This window comes from Dipodomys merriami, unplaced genomic scaffold (assembly GCF_024711535.1).
Source record: "Dipodomys merriami isolate MVZ:Mamm:240054 unplaced genomic scaffold, mDipMer1.0.p SCAF_8, whole genome shotgun sequence".
Lineage (NCBI taxonomy): Eukaryota > Metazoa > Chordata > Mammalia > Rodentia > Heteromyidae > Dipodomys > Dipodomys merriami.
Genome location: NW_027206401.1, coordinates 20,239,286 through 20,261,138, shown reverse-complemented (window position 1 = coordinate 20,261,138; position 21,853 = coordinate 20,239,286). Strand labels below are relative to the sequence as shown.

Genomic DNA, 21,853 nt, shown 5'->3' with positions numbered 1-21,853 from the left:
AGAAGAAGAAGAAGAAGAAGAAGAAGAAGAAGAAGAAGAAGAAGAAGAAGAAGAAGAAGAGGAAGAGGAAGAAGAAGAAGAAGAAGAAGAAGAAGAAGAAGAAGAAGAAGAAGAAGAAGAAGAAGAAGAGGAAGAAGAAGAGGAAGAAGAAGAAGAAGAGGAAGAAGAGGAAGAAGAAGAGGAAGAAGAGGAAGAAGGAATCGAGGAGGGCTCAAAGTGGCCTTGTGAGGATTGTCTGATGGTTTTCCCACTGGTTGCAGTATGAGGGGCTTCCAAAAAGGCCTCCCAGGGCTTTGATTATAATCACAGCAGTGAAAGACCAGCAGTGAAAGACCTGCAGAGTAACTTTCAGAAAAATTCAATTTTTTTAAAAAGGCCACTTATAATTCTTATGTTATTGTTTTTGTACGGTGGCATTTGTAATCATAAAGCCATTACAGAGAAAGAAAGGTCAACATATAAAAGGAGAAAAATAACAAACAGATGAGTATTAGGTTGCATCAAGAGCCCTTGAGTGACTTTGTAAAATTGGGTTCAAACCATATTAATGTAGGGAAAATAATTAAGCTTTCATTTATATTAGTAACTGTGACAATCAAAATTTAATAAGATAGAGCCTCTATTACACTCTCTACTAAACAAGAGAGGGAAATGTGTGGAAAATTAAAATAACTATAACTGAAGTTAGAAAGATGCATACTATGCTGCTGTCAGATAAAATATTCCCACTTTTTCAGAAGAGAATTTCAAGTTTTTTATATAAAATCACTTCTTAAATATAAAATTACATTTTTATATTCGTATATGCTGTTTTCTCTATTCATGTGAATTTTTTTTTTTTTTTGGTTGGTCGTGGGGCTTGAACTCTGGGCTTGGGCACTGTCTCTGCGCTCCTCAGCTCAAGGCTAGTGCTCTATCACTTAAGCCACAGTGCCACTTCCGGTTTTCTGGTGGTTTATTGGAGATGAGTCTCACAGACTTTCCTGCCTGGGCTGGCTTTGAACTGCGATCCTCAGATCTCAGCCTCCTAAGTAGCTAGGATTACAGGCGTGAGCCACCAGCACCTGGCTTCATGTGAATATTTTTGTCCATATTTTAAACTATCATTCATTTATATTTGAATTTTAATAGTGATGAATAGTAGAATAATGGTTTCATTTCAAAAATTCTGAAAGAACTTTCTTCATTTCAAATCTTGCTATTGCTATCAAAGGTAATTCTGGCAAGGTATAGAATACAGAGAGATAATGGTTTGCTTTTTAACTAAAAGTATAATTTATCTGATTTGTTAGCAGGTGCTCAGAGACCAACCAGAAAGCCAGACAGTTTGATGTTTACAGTACTCTTTCTTATTTCAAGGCTGTGATTCTAAAACCTCTCCTGCTAACACATAAAACGAGAAAATACATTTCCAACCACAACAGCAGTCATACACGAATAAGAATATGACTGACATTCACGTGTGATCTGTTTTAATCCTGACTGTAACACAATCTCAGCGACTCAGAGGATTGGGAGAGGCCACTAGGCCCACTTGGGGAATGCCCAGTGATGATGATCAGCACACACTTTGAGACTGGTAAACAGCTGGCCTAGACAGCCGTGGGTGCCCACAGTGAGTGGCCCCGGCCGCAGCTCTCAGGCAGAAGTGGTTTCTTCCAAAAGCAAACAACCTTCGACCCATGGTCTTCATCTGGCCCATCAGGTCAACTGTTGTTTTACAGAACATCAGCAATTGTCTTTCTCCTTGTGTCAGGATCCTCTTGAAACATTATACGAGGATAATTAAGTGGTGAATAAAGGTCAATGTGGACAAATAAATCAAACTGATCGTTTGAACACAGACTGATTGAGCAAAAACAAGGAATTTGGCCATGCCTGTTACCGCGGTGCTGGATGGTAAGTGACTTTGTCAACATTACATCCAAAGGCAGCAAGTGGGAACGCTTTGTGTGGGATCAAAAGCTGAGCAAAGAGACATGGGATTTAATTGTTCAGCTTTATTTTTGAAATAAAGACATGCAGTGCCTCCATTTAGTTGGCTTTAATGGAGCACAAAACCAAACCCATTCTTTAGCATGTTAATTGACTTAGAAGATGCATTCCACTTGCGTAACAGATATGCAAGAAATACCAATAGCATCATTAGACTTGGGGAGGACTTTGGAGCTTAAGTATAGAAAGGGAAATTAAGCCTCTGTTTTCTTTAATTTAAATTTTATTGTAAAGGTTATATACAGAGAGGTTACAGTTATGTAAGTAAGGTAATGAGTATCATTGTTTTTGAACAGTATTAACCCCTCCCTCATTTTTCCCATTTCTCCCGCCCCCTCCCTTTCCCCCCAAGTTGTAAGGTTCATTTCCAACTTAGTGTCTAGTGAGTATCATTGTTGAATGGATTCACCCTTTGTCTCACCATTTCTGTGCTTCCCCTTCCCTTTCCCAAGTCAGATAAACTTATGTACAAAACAAAGGGTACAAAATCAAAACCAATGACAATGGGGAATAAACCAAAGGAGAAGAAAGAAAGAAAAAAGAAATAAGGTGAAGATGTTGGTAAATACACTATTAACCTGTCATACCTTATGCATATTTAAAAATCACATATTACAAATTCAGTGGTGGTGTTTTCACATAGTTAAAAAAAACCAACTGCTGCAATCCAAATTACTAGCTTATGGTTGGAAATTTTGTTAAGCAGAAGGGCAGCTTGTAAATTCTAAACAGGAGAGGGAGAGGAGAAAGATCCCTCAAAACAGGCTGTTGGCTATCTGCAGTTTTAACTCAAGGGGACAAAAAATGATCAGAATGAAAATGCAAAGAAATCCTTCAGTAAGAATAAAGAAGAGCTATTATTTTTTAATACAAACTTGAATCTTGGCTGTTTTATTTGGATATTGGAATCCAAATTTTTTTGACAGTCAAAATTTTGTTTCACTGTGTTTCTCTGGTATTTAAAAAATAAATTTGTAGTTTAGATTGCTATCTTATGTTAATTAATACATTAATTAAACATTAATGATCTCTGTTGCTCTTACACTAGTGTAATGGCACTTGTGTCAGATAGTGTGAGACACTGGGTTTAATAAAAAATCACAGCTATCACTTCCCATGAAAAGATCAACTTTTTACATGGTAATATTTAACACTGTCACATTTACCATGAAAGATAAACTTGAAAAATACATTCTGGATTTTAATTATTATCAGCCTACCACATATCCATCCAACAGTGGGTGAGTTTTATTGTAAAGAAAACCATTGTTGTACAACCTGAGCCAATAGAGAAGTCTAGAAAGAGAAATGAGAAAATTCAATCACTTTTGTCTCTCTGTGCATTCACTATTTAGATGGCCCTGAAGAAGTTGGCAATATGGGAGATTGTGATTGCAAATAGTAATTTATGAGTTTAAAAACGTCTAAATGGCATGTGTTTGGAAGCATTGATTCCACATCCGTCCTCATAGCTGGGCATCTGTTTTCTTTTTTTCCTAATTTAAACGCAGGCATAAATACCAATATGCTTTGATGATCGAAGATAACACTAGCTGATATTAATGTTGGAACCATGTTAATATAAAATAACTATGAGAAATAAATTATATGGTGTGTGGGGGGGAGGTGGCTCCTGGTTCTTTTTTTATTTTCCATAAATAATTTCACATAAAGAATCGAGGCGAGGCTCATCTCTGGGCCCCCTGCTCTGAGAAAGGTGTAATGGATCGTGCAGGAAAGATGAAGGCGAGCGCGCACCATATCCAATCAGCCTTTTTCTGAAAGGTCAGGACATTCTGTCTGGGTCCGTTTGTGTTTGTGATTCTGCCGTTTCCCCATTCACCAACACAATGTAACTGTCACTCTCAACAAGAGTTCCTGGATCCTTTGGCTCCACAGCTCTCAGGGTAACACACAATATTTCACATCCACAAAACAATTCAGCGTCTTCGTGGGCAAACCATATGATGACCGCGGGGAGCAATATGGTCACACCCTACTGAGCACTCTTAAGGGATTCTGTAAAGAACTATACTGAAAAAGGAACCCAGCCTCGCTCTTCTGTGCTTCTGCGTACTTGCCAAATAGCATTTTAATGTTTCAGTTTAGATCAGCAGAAGTCAAATGCAAATGCTCTTCCCTCGGCTCCATTTCAGTAGCTAGACAGCTTTACTGCTATGCAAAACATTTGCAGGCCCTGGAGTGAGGAGGGTGAGAGATATTAGAAATAATTTAGCACATTAATAATGGCCTTGTTGGATTTCCCTCGTGTGTGTTTTGTTGTGTTATTTATTTCTCTTCCCAAACAAAACCAGACACCAGCTCAGATTTATAAGGGAAAAGAATGGCTTCTAACAATTGAGGGTAGCCAAAGAACCAATGCCCTAACATAATTTTTAGCCAATGGGATCTGGACTGAACTCTAGAGAATTAATGTGTATGGTACATTTGCAAAAGATTTGGCCTCAAATACTTTTTGATCAGCCGATTGATTGATTTAAGCTACCGTTCAGTCTGTCACTTCACGCAAAGGGAAATTAGATAAACCCGTTTACATAAAATATTAGTAATGGGGGAAAGAAAACAAGAAATAAAAGGAAAAGCTCATCTTCCTAAACCCACAAATGATGTGCTTCGGTTTTGAAGTGTCCTTTTATAGTTTTCTCCAGTAACATTCTCTCATTTGATGTTACAGGAAATTAACACACAAATTTTAATTTCAATGAGTCAAATGAAATCACAATGCTAGACTCTAATGTTGGAAGTGTGGTAGCATGATTTCCCTACTTGAAAGTTATTTCATGGTATACATAATAACAGATACAGCCATCACCTGTAATATTAGCTGAAAGGACCAGTCTCAACAATCTGTTTGTATCGAATTTGATAATTCAGTATTTAGTAGAGCTGAGAGTATGAGAGTATTTGGTAGCTGAGAGTATGAAAATGGAAAAAAAAAACTCAGAAAATTAAAAGAAACATACAATCAGTACCTAAGGGGAAGTAAGGTGGTTAAAGTATGAATCTTGCTGACAGCAGTGTCATCACTGTGAAGGCTGAACACACCAGCTCTGTTATCACAATCAAACAACAGCACATTTGTGTGTGTGGTTCTACACAGAGACTTGTTGTCTATGAACTTCTTATTGATTGTTGGAATAATAGGATGGTAGGTTTCACTTGCACTCAACCTTAGTCAAAACATGTGTGTGTGCACGCGCGCACAATGATGGGGAATTAAGATATGAGAGAGAAGACAAATTCATATAACCTTTTCACAGTACAATGTTATCATTGTTTTATTGCTGTTTTTAATCTTGTATTGCTTCTAACTTAGAAATCCAACTCTATCATATTATATGTGTATCATATATATTATACATGTGTGTATGTAACCTATATATGTAGGTGGCTAGGTAGATAGAAGATAGAGAGAGATTAGAGAGACAGAGAGAAGAGTATATAGATAGAAATGCATGATTTGGAACTATCCTTGTTTCAAAACATTTATTGGAACACTTGGAATATGAAAGAGGAATTCTCTGTTTTATTATTACCAGATACTAATGGAAACCTAAGGTGCAAATTCTTAATCAGTTTCCCCTGAGTTCTAACCCACACTGCGCAATCAGCTTACAGTTGTCCATTGAAGATACCAAGTCATCTAGAAATGCTATAGTCCACCCTCATGGTGTCTAAGGGGAAATATTCACTAATACAAAGCTCTTCCTGTACTCATTATCTCCCACAAAACACTGAGCTTTTCCTTCCCTTCTCGCCCTTTGCTCAGATGCAGTTTGTCTAGAATGAACTTCTATCTGTCTTAGCTAACTATCTTTCATCCTGCAGCTCCCAATTTCCTTCCTTCAGGAAGTTCTCCCTTAATGCTGCATCTGCAGTGATTTCAGGTCACCGTGTGTGCCCAGAATGCTTATTCTCTTTACTATGCATCTGCCACTAACATTTGCCTTCTTCCATTAAACTAGCTGAGTGTGGCAAGACACCTCTGGCCTAGGTATCAGCAATACGTCCCTCGCTCTCTCGAACCTGCATGTCCTTGTCCGTATAACCCAGGTAATAATTCTCAGTGGAGTCACTTTGACAACCAAAAGAAATGTTCAAAACTTTATAAGCAATAAAACGCTGCACAAGGATAGGTATTATTGCTATTGCAAGCACATGTGTTTTACTGTTTTTCTTCCAAAACATCCAGCACAGTGCCCAGAATAGGTCAATAAAATGAATGAATAAACCAGTAAGGAATCTAAAGAGCTATTTTACTGGTGGCCTGGCATCTGAATTCTGCTCACACATTTGTAAAATGAGAATGTCTAGAATCTGGACCAATGTATCTTAACCATGGTTACACATGGGAAATATCAGAGAAGTTTTTGTTTCCAAAAACTGTAATTATTAGCACGTATTCATTATAGAAATGAGTGGAACTCATCATGTTTCTATGCATGCAGACATTGCGCCATTGATTGTATTTATCCACCCTTCTCTTCTCTCCCTCCCCCGCACCCCACAGCCTTTCCAGTCCAGGTGAGCTTCTAACAAAATGCACCTGCCTAAGTCCCACCTGAAATCAATCTATATGATCTGGGAATTAGACTCATAAATAAGCTTTTCTTTTTGTGTGAGTTCAAATTTTGAAATGACTAGAAACTTGAACCATTTGTAGTAACTTGCTACCTAATTACTTACTGCCCAAGAATGTGACAGCATGCATTTCTTACAAATAAGAATACTCTGTGACCAATATGTAAATAATTATCCAAATGAGATGAGGAACAAGAATAAAATCGAGATTCTATTCCTTTGCCTCAAAAATGTTTCACACACACACTTGGCCTCTAGTTGTTCACAGTGACACCATATCTGTAGTACTCATGTCTTTTTAGTCTCCTTTGGACTGGAACAATGAGTTCCTCAGTATTTCAAGTTTATGATTTTACAACTAGGGGAAGAGAGTAGTATTGGAGTTGCAACTTGGGCCACTTGCTGTGGATCCTAGGCCTTCTCTGTGAGTGGAGTTAGGGGATATATAAATGTATGAATATGTGCATAAACACACTTTTATATCTACATTATTACTACTTTTATCTATATACTCTGAAACCAACATTTACACCAATTTCAGTGTGTCTCTACTTCTCTCCCTTTCCATGTCTGGGATTCTATTTCTTCTTCAAGAGCTCAACACTTTAAAACCAACACCAACAAAAAAAAACCCTCTAGGACTTCTTCATTTTTATCATCAAGCAAGCCAAAAACAACTATACAATTATTAACAGGTCTTTCTCTTTTTCTCAGATATTCTTATTAATGTTCTATTAAACCTACGCACATGTACACATTCACACATCATACGAATTTTTAGAGCCATGATATTTTCATAATATTTTGATGCAAATTTTGTACCATCTTTAATAGCCATGTCATTGTAATTAAGCTATTTTTTAACAGGGCATTTAAAAAATCATAGGAAAGATGATTTGTCTGTATTTTACAACTAGAGACAGACAGGCTACACAAATAGATTTGTCTCTTGTCAGGAGCAAAGGATAAGATGGGAAAAGTTGTGCATTCTGCAATCCATCGAGCACATGTTGAGCCAGACAATTTGGTGCTGGAACACTGCTTGGCTGCTGGTTGCTGAGATGGGGTCATTTGAGTCAGAGCTGTGTCAATCACAGCTGAGAGGAGGCAGTTACTGTGGGTGGGACTAATCAGGAGGGAATGTTCATGTCACATTATTTGCACCTTGCAAATGCATGTGTGTGTTTAGGTGAGCCACCCTCTTTTCTATCCAGAGCTATTGTGTTTTTTGTTTGTGGGATGTTCATGATGGCTATAGTTATAGGTGATCTATGATATCTCAGTATAGACATAGCTTCTGTGGAAGCTAAAATACGGTATCTCATGATATCTTTGAGATATTGAACTGCCTATAAAGCATTAGATTGTGGTTGTAGACTTAAAAAGATTATGTCCCACAGAACTCTTTGAAACTCTTATGCTCATGGAAATTTCTCTGGATTACCAATTCTGATGTAATATTTTGCTAACTACCTCTTACTTTAATAATTGCCTACCTTTTGTTTCTACAATCTTAAGTATCCAGGGTAATTCATGTCTGCCCAATTGCTTCACACTCAGTCTTTCTTTCCAAACAATTGAGTCTTGGGGTACATACACATCATGTGGTGTATTCATAATAGATGCTATAAGCAAAACCGCAATTGCTTTGGCTATTATGTTGTGACCAAACATTGAATCATGCATAGTAAGTTGGTAGTGACTAATTCATTGCATCCTTCATGTCATTAAATAATCAGAATCTTCTTAACTTATAGTCCTAGTAGGTGTGAGTTAGTCGTATGGTAAAGCTCCTTCTAACCAAACTTTTCCTTTATAAAGATCAATACCAAGTTGTGTAGGAGCAAATGCCTTCAATCTTAACACCTGGGAGCCTGAGGCAAGAGGATCATGACTTGAATGCCAGCCTGGGCTTCACAGTGAGATCCTGTCTCCAAAACAAAACAAAACCCCAAAAACCTAAACCGTTCCCCTCATTTCTCACCTTATATAAAAATGGATTTCAAAGGGATCACAGATTATAACATAAGGCCAGAAAATTTCAAACTGCTGAAGGAAAACACAGAAATCTCTTGAATATTAGTCAACGTAATGGTTTTCTAAGTAGAATCTCTTTGTTCTGAAAATAACAAGACTTGACAAATGGGACTATAAAATTTAAAAACTTCTTCATAGCAAAGGAAACAATTATTAGGATCCAAAGAAAACTTACATTATAGGAGAAAACTTCACAGCTATTTGTCAGCTAAAGGATTGCTATCCAGAATATTGTTAGAGCTCCAGAAATTAATACCAGAAGAATGAATAGTCCAATGAACAAATGAGCAAATAAAACTGATAATTTTCATAATAAGTACAAATAATAAATATATAAACACGTGTTCAACAATGCAAATCAAAACATCAACAAAAATCCATCCCTCCCTAGTCTGAATGGTGGTCATCAAGAAACAACAACTACAACAAAACAAACAAAAAAGAAACAACAAAATACCCACAGGTGGCAAGGATAGGGTAAGAGAGAGAGGGGAAGGGCTCTTATACTTTGTAATTGGCAATATAAATTAGTGCTACCACCATAGAAATCAGTATGGAGGTACCTTAAGAAAATAAAATTAGAATTACTATATGATCCTGCTATACCGCCCCTGGGCATATATCCAAAGGGGTGCAGGTCAACATACAGTTAAGATACCTACTCACCCATGTATATAGCAACACTATTCACAATAGCTAGAGTATGGAATCATGCTGGGTCCCCACCAGCAGATGAATGGATACAGAAAATATGTGTGTACTTGGTCTGGCAACTGTGCACATCTAGAGTGGGAGGGGCCAATTATCACTGTGCAAAGAACTTTACATTTTTATTTGACTTCACTGGATGTGGTAATGTCTTTAATTAGAAATTTATAACCATGAGAAAAGAAGTGTGGTGAGTATATCCATAGAGGAGTATTATTCATCTACAAAGAAGAAATTACTTAGTTTGCAGGAAAATGGACAGAACTAGAGATCATCATGTTAAGTGAAATAAGCCCTCTCATCTGCAGAATCTAGTTTTGTCTAAATGAACGTCAATCATGTTCTGTTTGAGTACAGAGGGTGAGTATCACTGGAAGATGGGAGACAGAAGGAGAGGTCAAAGGGGGATGAACAGGCTTCAAGATTTTTGTATGCATGTATGAATACAACACTTAAATGTATTGAAATTATTTTAAGAAAGGGAAAATAAAGATGCTATGCAGAGGAGGTAAATTTGATTGGGATTTCATGTGCATGTATGAAAATATCCCAATGAAACTCCCTGCTACAACTTAGACAGACTAATCAAAATGTTTTTAAAAATTAGAAAGTAAAACGGAAATGAAATGAAAATGTACCAAGGCATTTCTTATTCATATTTAAAATAATATCTAAAGCAGCTTATCCAATCATCAAGTCACTTGAGTGATTCATATGATGCGAAATTATACTGTCTTGATCCTCTGAAGAGTAATCCCACGATGAAGAGAGCTAGTTTAAGAAGTCACATGCTTTAGACATTTCCCACGAGGAATTTGAACAAGATCACTTTGTCCAAAAGAAGACAGTATTCTATTTGAGACTTGAAAGAGAAAGACCAGACTTTTCTACTCATTTTTTAAAAATTTCATAGTTATTTTCTTTTGAGGGAATTTTCTGACTCACTGAGAAAGGAGGATGTGGAGAAAGTAGCTCTATTACAATAAAACCTCTTTTGGTGGAGGGGGAGGGAGAGGCAGAGGATATAAAATCAGCCACACAGAGAACACTGTGTGATGCCTGAGAAAATCTTCCCCTGGGTGCGTCTATAACCAACAGCAGAGTGCCATCCACAGACTCAAACAGATGCCCAACAGAGGAGCTCCAGGCCCTCACCTCCCTCTAGTCTCTTGTGTTAATGAGGACTCTTGATGCAGTTTAAGGCACACCAGTGATCAGCTCTAAATCAGAGCTCGTCCTGTGGAAGGAAAGTTTACAATGAGTACCGAGACCAGTCAGTTAGGATTCCAGATGTGGGGCCTGTACCCTGCCTCTGACCAGCATCCATTTCTGTGCTCCACAGCTGGTCCATGTAAATGTGCCATATTGCTGCCCATCTGCTCAAAGAGTGCACAGTGGCACATCTCCCTCTGACAGTGGACCGTTTTATTGAATGCCATAAATATTGAAATTCATAGGCATGAAGCAGCAGATTTTTAATGTTACTTAGAGAGACATTTGAGCCACAACCTTTGGCAGGAGCACACACTGTTAGTATCTCAGTACACTGTGCGCCATTTGGTTCAGACTCATGAACAACTTTTCCAGGGATTTCATGGCTCTCCAATCCCAGGTAAAATGGAGTAGAGACCCTGAGGGACGGTATTTAGTGCGAATGTCACCCTGCACACAGTGTGCACGTGGGATATGGGCTTTCCAGCCCTGTGCTGTGTGAAACCATATGTTAATGTTTTTATACTCAGAAAAGATTAGATTGGGGACCAATAAAGTTTCAAAACTACAAATAATAGGCTAACCATTGTGAAATGTAAAGCATTCCTTCAGCTGATTTTTTTTCCCAAAGTCTTTGCAATTTTCATTTTTGATATGGCAAGGTTCTATGTTGTTATAGGAAATCAGCTTATCCATATTTTATAAGCTAATGTGTGCGGATTTTTGTACCAGAGAGTAAACATCCCTATTAATTTGAAATTACTGGTGTGAGATCTGGATAATTTTCCCTCTTGACCAAATAACTCTAAACAAACTTGGAGACCCCCTCCCCTCCAAAAAAAGAAGTTAATCAAAGCCCAGAAGTGAAATGTCTGCAGACTATTGGGTATTTTTTTAATTTCTAGAATGATCTTTGTCCTTAATGAACTGTGAGACTAGGTGAAGCTGTTAAAGACAAAAACACACCCCTGTTATTAAAAAATAATCAGAAGTAGATGTGATTTTACTTTTGGGGGGGTCAGTTTTACTATGAAAATACTGAAGAATAGAAAATGGTCTTCCAGCAATTGTTGAGATGAAGTGGCAGAAGAGTGGCTGAAAAAGGATGCACTAATTTGGCATTTATTTACATCAAAGCTGTTAACAAAAGCTAATGTGACAACTATTAAAAAATAAAATACTTTCCTTGCCTAATTGATGTGAAGAACAGAAAATGGTCAGGATCCAAACTGAAGTTTAACTATTCTTCGGGCACGGTCATGTCTCAAGACTGTGATGAATTTTAGCTTTGCTTCATTATCTTTTTTTTTTTTTTTAATAGCAACTCGCATCTTTATGAGTGAAGTTGTAACATTGCAACAATAAGCTGTGTCATTGCTCAAACATCTCCCCGAGTTCCCAATCAGCGGCGTTATGTAAGGTGGCAGGTTAATAAATGCGACACACTGAAATCATTTGTACCAGATTATCTCTCCTTCCAAACTCTGACAGATGCTAAGTCCAGCTGGTAAAAAAAAGTTTATAGGCGAGTTGGATCTGGGGTCTTCGCACACTCCATAATGTTGGCTACCAATGCTTGTTTTAATGAGTCACGGATTGCCTGTTTATCTTCTGCTTCCTGCTGTTTCTGCATTTTCTCTTCCAGAACAATCCTAGAAACACATGCTGCTACAGACGCTGGAGCAATGTGTGTAGACATTTGAGCCAAATTATTATAAAGAACTCTTTCTTCTCTGATATTAAAAAAAAAAGAGTGAGAATTACACATTGCCTAGCAAATCGTTATCTCAGATGCTCACTGTGACATGTTCAATATGGCCTACCAGAAAAAGTTGGAGACATTTGAAGCCCTAACAACTACACAAAATGACACTGTAATTGGCGGGTTTTTGTTGTTCATGTTCTGGCTCGACTGAAACTGCTCTAAACACTTTGTTTAATGATGTTACATTATGACAACACATGGCTTCTATACAGCAAGTCATCATGTTTAACATGCAACCACACAGGAAAACTAGCAAGTCACCAGAAAACAGGACCACCAGTCACCGACACACGCCCCTTAGAAGTTCCATCAAATCCAAAGCAATTAGGCATTGAGTTTCCAAAAATGTCACTTCTCACTGATCGTTCACTTAAATCCCATTCTCAGTCTGGTTTAAGATGACTTCTCCAGGTAAGCATACTAGTTAGTGTGTGTGTGTGTGTGTGTGTGTGTGTGTGTGTGTGTGTGTGTGTGTGTGTGTGTTGACCATATTATTTAACATTCGATTGAGATTAGAGAACAGAGCTTTTAAAAGGGAAAGAAACACAGAGGCAAAATCATGTCTTAGATTGCTTCCTGAATTCTGGGTATTTTTCATTAAGCTTCAAAAAAATTATTTTTATGAAAAAAGGAAACACACATTCCCCCTCTAAATATATTCATTTGTATTATATTCTTCTCCATTTTAAAAGGTTTATGGTCATCTCATGAGTAGTTAAATTTTGTCTCATTGATAAACAATGAAAATTAGACAGCCTCTATGCACACGTATTTTGATTCACAATGACATGGGGGAAATGACAGGCAGAAACAAATGTGCAATAGATACATACAAAAATGAAGAGATGTGAATCAGTTTTGTGGAAGGGTGCAACTAAAGATTTTGATGGCAGGTGTTGGAAAATGTTTGGCATGACTTTTGTGAGCAATTTTGATCAGGATAGTAAAATTTGGGAAAGGAAAGTTAGACAAAGGAATATAAAATCGCACATGAGTGTTTGGGTTAATGAAAGACAAGCCCAGAGAAAGAAGATGGAGGCCAGGTCTGTGTGTGAAGCAGAGGACTCTGACATGCTGAGCTACATACCCTTGGCCCTTGGCATGCTTGGAGGTCACTGCTAAAAATAGTTTCAAAACATTGTAAAAAATGTGTCCAGAAGAAATCAGAGAAGTGTTTAGTGATGTGTGGCACAAAAATGAGGATACGATGGAAATAGTTAAAGGACAGAGAAGCAGAAAGCTAGGAAATGCAGCCTCTCAAAGACTCTCATTGCACTATTCGAGAAAAATGTGAAAGAGATTTTTCTGTTATCACTCCCATGTGCTTTATAGTATAACTTTTAAAATCATAACTGACCATTAATAGCATTCCAGAGAATGTTTCATTTTTTTAAACAATGTATTTTTAAAACAATCACATATAAACACAATGTACTTTAATCACCATTTTGGAAGCCAAATAATAGAAACATTCAGTTATTGTTTATTTGTGGGAGTGTATGGATTGTGTTGGCCAAAAGGTACAACATTTCAGCTAGAAAAGAACAGGTTCAAAAAATGTATTGTCCCAACATGGTGACTATAGTTAATAATGAGATATTATATTTTTTAAAATGATGAAAACATATGGGAGAAAATGAGGGAGTGGATGATACTGTTCAAAAAGAAATATACTCATCACCTGACTTGTGTAACTGTAACCTCTCTGTACATCACCTTTACAATAGAAAAATTTTTTTTAAATAATGAAAAGAGTAAAAATGATGCATGTGCTCACTCTAGTAATTCCATAATATGTACATATCTTAAAATGCCCTACTGTATATTGTAAATGCATACAATTTTTTTAAACTATGTTTTTTTAAGGCAATTTTATAGCGTTATTTGACACTCACTAGTTCTCAGCCACATTGACTGTCTGTAGGTTTTAGAAGGTGGGGACACAGGTCACCAGAGTATAGAGGTTGTTGGGTGAGTCTTCATCCTCATTGAGTTTTCTAGATAGCTTAGGTGGATCCGATAGGGGACATTCCTTATTCCTTTGGCCCAGACAGCTTTGTTGAGCCTGGTATCGATGTGCACATCTGGAGTCCCCATCTTCTTCATGGCAAACTTCCAGATCTCCTTGAGCGCATGAGGAACACACTTCTTCAAGCCCACCCTATGCTCTTGTGAATGTTGATGGTGTATTCTCGGGTCACCACCTTGTTGATGGCAGAACGGCCCTTCTTGTCTCACTACCCTTCTTCGCGAGAGCAATCCTGTGGGGCCCAACTTGGAAAGGTTTTAATCATGTTTTTAAAAAGATTTACTTACAATGACAGCCTGAAATACTTTCACCTATCAGGACATTGCTGCATGTTTTACCTTTAAATCAACTCAGGAAACCTGGAAATTGACAAGGTATAAAATGGGGAAGATTCACACATTTTCTTACTATTTAGTAATGAAAACATAGTCCCTGAATTTCTTTAGGTAACTCATCTAATTTTCATTACAATGGACTGGAGGGTGATGAGAAAAACACACTCTACTTGAATAAACTCTGTGAGAAAATAAACTATATTTGAATAAACTCAGTCTCTTTAGGTGAATAGCCAATAAGTCAGAAGTTCCAATAGCTCCATTCCAACATGGCTATTAAGGAAGAGTGGCTTCTAGGCTCTCATGATGGAAGGGAAGCAGGTGTTTGGTGACTTTTATTTCTACATCCTGCCTCCTCTCTGCCATTATTTGCTCTTCTGTGTCCCTACAGGCTAACCTGGAATCACTGTCTCCCAGGCTTCCTTGCTAGGTGGCATCTGTTGGTCTGTTTAGTAGGAGGCACCAGCAAGCTGGCTTTTGGAGGGTGAAAGCGGGGGACATTTCTCCCCCACGTTCTCCCTGGCACCATATCTCTGGTAATGTTGTGCACTTCCACGATGTCAGGCCAGCATGAGGCTGGCTCTCTGTGGGGTAAGGTCTCTTTAGCTCTAGGGAAAGGAACAGCTTCTGGAAGCTGCTAGTGTCTCAGGTACCTCCTCATTGTTTTCTACTCAACTCCTCTATCCAAGCTCTGGAAGTAATCTCTTTACTGGTATCCTTCATCTGAGCTACCTCAGTTCACTGACAACACTTGCTTCAAGGTGTCCTTGAATTGACCACCTGGGTAACAGTTTTTCCTTGGCTACAATTTGCTCTCTTTCCTTTGTGAATAAAACCCAGTGAACTTGAGATTGTTCACTCACTGAGGAATTTGTTGTTCTGTTGGTGACTAGAACTATCTAGCTCTATAGACTCCCAGAGCATCTATACTTCCTTAGCTCTGAGCAGCTGTTCCTGACCCTCCTGAACCTAGATAACTCAGTGATCTCTGCTTCCTTTTCCCAGGGTTACTGCTTCAAAAAGAGAGCTTGGAATTTAGAATTGTCACTACTTGCTTCTCTTTCTTCTTCCCATAATTCCACTAGATGAAAATTCAACTACCTCTAATTTCACTGGTCCTCTTACCTACATTATATTCCTCTCCCCTTTTATCATAGCAGCAACTCTTTTTCTATTTTCCGGCACGATGTCAGAAGGGAAGGGAAAAAAGGTAAAGACATACCAACTAATATTGTCATAGGATCAGGCTACACATATTATACAATAGAGAAAGGAATTTAGTTAATGTGTAAGAAGCAGCGATTCTAGCATTGTAATGCTAGTAAAGAAATACAGGTATTTCTGGACAAATGGAATATGTGTATTACTTCAAGGCCTCATGTTGTACTACACTGCAAGACAGATGTTAAAAATTACAGAGTGTATGGGAAAAACAGAGGTAGTACAGATTTCTCCAAACCCATAGAATTTGCAACCAGGGCATTATCAATTTTTTTTAAAAAGGCAATCTGAATAAGAATAGTGGTGCAGTTAAATATCCCCTGTCACATCATGTCATAGTCAAGTGACCCTCGGCAGTCATAAACCCCGGCCGCTGTTTCTTCCTTTGAACTAGCTCATCGAAATGAATAAACCAATCCAACATGTACATTTCTCAATCCAAAAAATGTTAGTGTGGAGAGCAGTTCTTCAGTGTCTTCATCTGTTAATGTCAGCTTCCCATATAGTTTCTTAAAGACACAGATTTGTTTTTAAACCATGTTTTATGGGTTATTGGTTTAAGTATGTGGCTGTATTAGGTCTCACTCAGGGATGTACATCCTATTAATTTTGATAGATGTACAATCCCTCATAGAGTAGCATACAGTCATTACTTACAGGCCACTTGGATTCTTTGTTGGTCTCAAATCCAAGATAATCCCCAAGTAGCCTCACTTTGGGGTTCCATCTTCCCACAAGGTAGCTGTATTAGGATGGAGCCAAGTTATTCCTCTACCATAAAAGATGGGTGGTGGCTCTCAGGAGGTTGAGATCTGATGAGTGTAGCTCAAAGCCAGCTAAGGCAGGAAAGTCCATGAGACTCTTATCTTCAATAAACTACTTAGAAAAATCCAGAAGTGGTGCTGTGGTTCAAATGGTAGAGTGCTAATGTTGAGCCAAAGAAGCTCAGGGACAGAGCCCAGGCCTAGGGTTCAAGCCCCAGGAATGGCAAGAAAGAAAGAAAGAAAGAAAGAAAGAAAGAAAGAAAGAAAGAAAGAAAGAAAGAAAGAAAGAAAGAAAGAAAGAAAGAAAGAAAGAAAGAAAGAAAGAAAGAAAGGAAGGAAGGAAAGGAGGGAAGGAAGCAAGGAAGAAAGAAAGAAGGAAAGAAGGAAGGAAGGAAAGGAAGGAAAGGAAGAAGGAAGAAAGAAAGAAAGGAAAGGAAGAAGGAAGGAAGAAAGGAAGGAAAGGAAGAAGGAAGGAAGGAAGGAAGGAAGGAAGGAAGGAAGGAAGGAAGGAGAAAAATAAAGATGGTAGCATAGCCATGGATCTGTATAATGCTTTGTGTTTTCATAAAAGACAATCTATCAAAGTGTCAAGAGTGGCTCCAGAAGATGGGATTTGGGTTTTCATTTCTTCTTTCTGCTTTTCTCTGTTTTCAACGTAAGGAAATAACTTGTCTTGATGTCACCTTGAGAAGCAGTAAGATACAGGGGAATGATACAGAGTACAGAGTTAGGTGAACTGTGCTGCAGTCTGAGCTCTGTGGCAAAGGATGATTCACCAGATTCCATTAACTTTGGGGTTCTTGGCCTTAGAGAAGACAGAGGGATCTAGTCCTTGTGGGGGTTTATGTGAAGATTCAGAGTCACCACAAATGCCTGATCTGTAGCAATCACAACCACCAACAATCACAGAGTAGTTTTTCTGAGCCGGATATTGAACTCATTTAATGTTCACACCAATCCTGTGGGCTATGTGGCTCTTTCTTTTCACCGTCCTTTCTCATATTTGGAAACCAAGGATCTCATGGGAACAGAGGCGTCTCAAGACTTGCCAGACGCTGCACAGCCACAAGTGTTGGATTAAGAATACAAACCCAGGCAGTTTGGCTCTTAAAGTTTCTATTTTAGACATGAAGTAACAATGTTCCTGGTAATATAGTTCTACTGTCACTAATTCTCCTCCCCAATCACAGACACCTAGTAATTGCTCATTTCCCCTTCCTTTATGATCAAGATGATACACGTCTGTGAATTGCTTTTTAGGGGGAATAGTAGGGGGTTAAAGTCAAAGAAAAACACAGGATTTTTTTCTTTTCTTTTTTAGCTTTTTGCTGATCTTTTTTTTTGGGGGGAAAGGGGTTGGTTATGGGCCTTGGTAATGTCCCTCAGCTCTTCAGCTCAAGGCTAGTGCTCTACCACTTGAGCCACAGTGCTACTTCCGGCTTTTTCTGCTTATGTGGTGCTGAGGAATCGAACCCAGGGCCTGATGCATGCAAGGCAAGTGCTCTACCACTGAGCCACCTTCCCAGCCTACAAGATTTTCTTTAAATATTAACTTAAGTATGACTTGTCTTGTGAAGAAGAGCAAGAAAGTAACTACTCAATCATTTTCCTTTTGTTTTAAATTATTTTCTTCAATCCCCTTTTGGGACAAGTCTGCTGTATAAACAGATGGCATCTGGCCTCTACTGGAGGACATTTACTGTGGCACCATGAGCCCCAGCACCATGTGGTTTTATAAAATCACCATGCTACCAGGCAACCGATGAAGAAGCATTGTCTATTAATGGGGAAACCCCTTTGAAACACTCGTTTCTACCTTACTGGACATTTAGGGTAAGAACTATGACGGACACAAGTTTTTAACTATCATTCAATGATTGATAGAAAATTTGATGTTGGCTTTTTTGTTTGTTTGTTTGTTTTAATTTCTGCTGCTTCAGCCCAGAGAAATGTCAAAAATGCCAATTTTATGTCCATCGGTTTTGGAAGACAATGTGTGTCATTTTAAAATACCATTTGACAGGGGAACACATCCATCATCTTTTGTGTGCTTAGCTAAAAGAGATGTATTCTAGGTACACCACCCTCTCTTAAAGGAACCATCATTAATCTAGAAGTTGACTAATTCATCTCAACCACTTCTCTTAGGACAAAGCTTGTGGATTTGGCATTCCAACAGGACTAATCACTGATAGCCGTTCCTAGGGGTTGTGCGCTCTCTTTCCTGTAGCTGTTTTAACCAGTATGCTAATGATAGGAAGAAAACATACATATAAAATATTGTGAGCATCAGGACTTGGTAGGCGAGGGTAAGTTTGGATCCCGACCATGAAATCTGATTCTGTGGTTGCCTTCTTAATAGTATCTCTTGAGGTCAGTGGCTTTGAATTCTCCCAATTGTATGGGGTCACTCTGGCAGCATTGACCAAGTAGAAAATATTCAGTCAGGGAACACAATAGCAGAAGTCACCCTCGAAGTGTCTTGCCTTCTATATCATGCAATTGACACCCAGGCTCCCCACCAAGATGTCACTGTTTGACCAGTTTGCTTTAAAACAGCTTAATTAGCTGAAAAGAAAGCTGTGTCTGAGCATGTTTGTGAGAAAAACACAAAAAGCTCTCTCCTTTCAGAAAACTCATGCTCTATCTTGTCGGAAATTTTTGCTTCTGAAACAAAACAACATTCCTTTCATACACCATCAAGTCCTTGACAACAAATTTTCCTGGATAGAGGAATAACTGAATCAGAGCTGTGTCTTTGTTGCTATTTAGGTTCATGTTGTGTAGATCCGGGTCTGGTTTGAGATACACACAGATGCTTACTAAAGGGATTCTTGCCCAAAACAAATGTGTTTAGTTCTTTAACCAGCAAGACCCAAAAACTGGCGTGGAGGCTTTGTGGAAATGTGGCTGATAGATAGCAAGTAGCTTAAAGGTGAACATTGCAAACAATCTCAACCACTTGGTTCATTTACTTCTGATTAAAAAATTTTAATCCTTTTTTTTTTTTTTTGGTGCTGGTCCTGGGCCTTGAACTCAGAGCCTGAGCACTGTCTTTGAACTCTTTCCCTCCCTTCCCTCCCACCCACTCTTCCACTTAAGCCTCACCTTTACTTCCAGTTTTTTTGGCGGTTAGAGATAAGAGTCTGACAGATGTTTCTGCTTGGGCTGGCTTCAAACTGTGATCCTCAGATCTCAGCCTCCTGAGTAGTTAAGATTATAGGTGTGACCCACCAGTGCTGACCTTAAAAATAATTTTAAAACATTTCTGAGTTTATGACATGGCTTAAAAAACAACAACTTGCTCTAATATCTCAAAATACTCCTGACTCAACATGGTCTACTTACAAAGGCACCTACTACTACCACCAATTATCTCTGAACCTGGAACCCTGCAATGAACATAAGAGTTATATTTTTAGGGCCCATCTTAATTGTGTGTGTGTGTGTGTGTGTCTGTCTGTCTGTCTTTCTGTGTGTCTTTCAGTACTTCCCTCATGTTTGCTATGCAAATGCTCTACCACTTGAGCCACACCCCAGCCCTAAATTTTCAATGCAAGAGCAAATCCACTGCCTAAAAAATGAATCGCACTTCTCCTTTTCGGACTTTCCATGGTTAACTCCATTTTGGAGACACAGGAAATCCGTGCTTTCATTTTCTCAGGCATCATGGCAAGGATTTGTTTTCATTTTAACAGGGCTGGCAGAAACATCTTGAACCCCATGTAAAGCAGTCCCATGGGTAAACCAGAGACTCACGAGAAACAACCATCACCTATGTCTTACTACCTCTTACTTCAGAAAACTCTGAGGATTTGTTCTTTTCTTTTTTAAGTTGAAGAACAAAATCTCCTTGGTCCAACTAACAGTCAGTTGTAAAATTCAAATGCTTCCAACAATTAACCACTGAAATACAGCCTGGCTGCTCATCCAGTTTCCATAGTCTCGTGTTTAAGAGTAATTATCCCATTGAGTGAATCCATGCCCAGTCAACTCCAATGTATTTTCACAGCTTCGAAGTATATTTAAACACCAAATTCCAGGCAAAGTACATTTGTTTTTTTTATTGCTCTGAGTTCCATAATTTGGTATACTGCTGTAAATAACAGTGTGTGTGTGTGCACGTGCATATGCGTGCACTTGTCCAATCTACCTCAAGAACGTCTAAATTGTGTTCTATAAACTCTCTGAAAACGATAGCACCATTTCTAAAGTAACATTGGATTTTAAACTGTAACCATATCTCCATTTTTTAAATGAAGAGGATGACTAAATTAGGGAGAAAAGTCTATAATTAGCAATATAAATCTTCCACTGATTTCAGGAGGTCACCAGATGAACTGATGCAGACTTCAGACACATCTGCTCAGTTGGCAACCACTGCCTGGTCCAATGCTGCTTATTGGTTGCTGCTAATCATATGCAAGGCCTCCTGGAAGCTATTTGTTCCTCCCCTGGCTGAAGCTGGGCAGAGCCTGAACGATATTGCATTGCTCAACCAGCAAGGACACTGGCACTGGACTATGTGCTTCCCTCAATGGACAACATACTGAGCAGGGCAGGGCCAGCGCACTGTGGCAGTGGGGTGGGCAGCTAGCACCAACTTTGCTCGGCTGGCCAGGAGAAGCAGATTTCCCAGGGCCCTTAGAAGTTTAGCAGGCAGGTGTTGTCAGGAGCTGGTATTTTCCATGGAGAGATTTGTGCCCACAAGGTGGCATCATTGGCATCAACTTTAGAAAGAGGCTCTTAGCTAATCTTCAGAAGTGATATGCAATGTGGGTAGAGTGAGGCAAAGATGGAATGGCCATTCTTGGATAATGATTCAAACCCTGATGGACTGTGCCTTCTGGTATCTGTAAACAACAGTAAGGAGAATGGCCAAAGGTACTGCTCTAACTATCCGGCTATTGTGCTTCCAGGCAAGGAGCCAATGTCCAAACACCATGGACAGAACCGGCTATAAATTATTAATAGCCACAAGACACCATACAGTCAGCAGTTGCACTGACCTATTAAATGATTGCAATTGTAAACTGCTGGTGTGTGTGTGTGTGTGTGCGCGCGCGCACGTGTGCATGTGCTCCCGCGTGCTGGTACTGGGTCTTGAACTCAGGGCCTGGGCACTGTTCCTTAGCTTTTTTTCTCAGAGCTGGCATTCTGTTATTTGATCCACATTTCCACTTTT

General features: G+C 38.8%; 1 pseudogene; it reads right to left on the bottom strand.

The window, feature by feature from the left end:
- Window positions 1–14,213: 14,213 nt before the first annotated feature.
- Window positions 14,214–14,609, bottom strand: LOC138818980 (large ribosomal subunit protein eL31-like; annotated as a pseudogene).
- Window positions 14,610–21,853: the final 7,244 nt, after the last annotated feature.